Source organism: Dunckerocampus dactyliophorus, unplaced genomic scaffold, assembly GCF_027744805.1.
Source record: "Dunckerocampus dactyliophorus isolate RoL2022-P2 unplaced genomic scaffold, RoL_Ddac_1.1 HiC_scaffold_24, whole genome shotgun sequence".
NCBI classification, from domain to species: Eukaryota; Metazoa; Chordata; class Actinopteri; order Syngnathiformes; family Syngnathidae; genus Dunckerocampus; species Dunckerocampus dactyliophorus.
Window position 1 is genome coordinate 362,501 of NW_026559860.1, and position 1,770 is coordinate 364,270.

The 1,770-nt window shown below is 73.4% G+C and overlaps 2 non-coding genes across 2 annotated transcripts in view; both read right to left on the reverse strand.

Annotated features, from left to right (window-relative positions):
• LOC129175841 (28S ribosomal RNA) overlaps nt 1–218 on the reverse strand; it is a 4,224-nt gene extending 4,006 nt beyond the window's left edge. The window contains exon 1 of the ribosomal RNA XR_008568786.1: nt 1–218. This exon is cut by the window's left edge and continues 4,006 nt beyond it. This is a non-coding gene — a ribosomal RNA (28S ribosomal RNA).
• An 878-nt stretch (nt 219–1,096) lies between these two features.
• Nucleotides 1,097–1,250, reverse strand: LOC129175862 (5.8S ribosomal RNA). The gene has a single exon (XR_008568805.1). It is a non-coding gene; the product is annotated as a 5.8S ribosomal RNA (ribosomal RNA).
• Between the last annotated feature and the right edge of the window lie 520 nt (nt 1,251–1,770).

The window sequence follows — 1,770 nt, forward strand, 5'->3', positions numbered from 1 at the left end:
GGGCAGAGCCTCCATCAGAAGGACTCGGGCCCCCGCGCGGCACCGGGCAAAGCGGTCTTCTGTACGCCACAACTCCCGCGCCCGACCGCCGGGCGGGGATTCGGCGCTGGGCTCTTCCCTCTTCGCTCGCCGCTACTGAGGGAATCCTGGTTAGTTTCTTTTCCTCCGCTTAGTAATATGCTTAAATTCAGCGGGTCGTCTCGTCTGATCTGAGGTCGTGGTCGAAGGTGGGTGTGGGGGGGTGGCTCCGGAGAGGCTCACCCTGCGGGAAGAGGAGGGCTGCGGCGGGGTGGACGAGACCTCGCGGGTGGCGCCGCCAGCGGCGGACGGAGGGCGCGCGGACGGACGGCGGGACACGCCTCCGCAGCACCGCGCCCTGCCCGGAACTCCCCCCGCCCTGAGCGGGAGGCCCGCGACACCCGGGCATCGCCGGCGAGTTACCGAGGGGTGGAACCGGGGGCAAGGCGGACGCCGAAACCGACCCCGACCACGCCTGGGGCCCCTGCGCGGCCGTTCCCTCACCACCAGGCCTGACTCTCACGAGTCCGCGCTCCTCCGCGACGCCTCCGGTCGACCTGCCGCACGCGCGGCGCGGGCTGCTCAGAGACACGGCGGTCCACCGGCAGCCGCGCCCGCTGACGCGCGGGGCCCGGCGAGGCGCCCTGCAACCCCGGGGAAGGGGAGAGGGTACGGAGAGGAGCGGGAGCTCGATAGACGGCGAGGAGGCGGGAACGCAGCGAGGGAGGCGGGAGGGGACGGCACCGCGCCGCCAAACCCCGGAAACCTCGGAGGTACGCCCAGCGAAACCGGATGAAGGGGCACCGGGGGGAACCGTAACAGGGTCGCGGGCGGGACGGAGGCGGCCGGAGCCGCACGCCGCGCGCCGCGCCGCCGCTTCGGACGCCGGGGGCCTCGAAACCCGTGGCTTTTCTTCCTCTTTCCAGCCAGCTTGCTCTACGGTCTGCACTTAAGGGGACGAAGGCCCGCGGAGGGCCTGCGACACCCCAGCCGCGGGAGCGTAGGCCGAGCGGCCGCCCCCCGCCCGGAGGGCGGGGGGTTGGGCCGGCCTCGTCCGTACTCCCGATTGATTGCCAAGCGACGCTCAGACAGGCGTGGCCCCGGGAGGGACCCGGGGCCGCAAGGTGCGTTCGAAGTGTCGATGATCAATGTGTCCTGCAATTCACATTAGTTCTCGCAGCTAGCTGCGTTCTTCATCGACGCACGAGCCGAGTGATCCACCGCTAAGAGTTGTCAGAGGGGTTTTTGGTGGGCTTGCCACACAAGTGAGTTGGGGGACGGCGCGCCCTCCCTCCCGGGCAGCAGAGGGCGGCCGGCTTCGCCTCAAAAGCCAAGATCATGACAAGGGGGTGAAGATGCCGGTTCGGGGGGGTCGGGTGGGACGAGGGCGCTCGAGCAGAGTACCCCCGCGGTCCTCCCTTCCCCCCGCCCCGCCGCCAGGCGGCGGGTTGGCTCGCCGAGGCCGCGGCGCCCGTCGGAACGCAGCCCGCCCGCGCCGGACCGGCGGTGGCCGCGGGGGACCACCTCCGCCGTACGCGGGCGGGACGGAGCCCGCCGTGCGAACGCGCGCCTCCGCAGAGGCTCGTCCGGGGCCGCGGCGCCCGTCGGAGCAGAGCCCGCCCGCGCCGGACCGGCGGTGGCCGCGGGGGACCACCTCCGCCGTACGCGGGCGGGACGGAGCCCGCCGTGCGAACGCGCGCCCGCGGAGGCCGCGGCGCCCGTCGGAGCAGAGCCCGCCCGCGCCGGACCGGC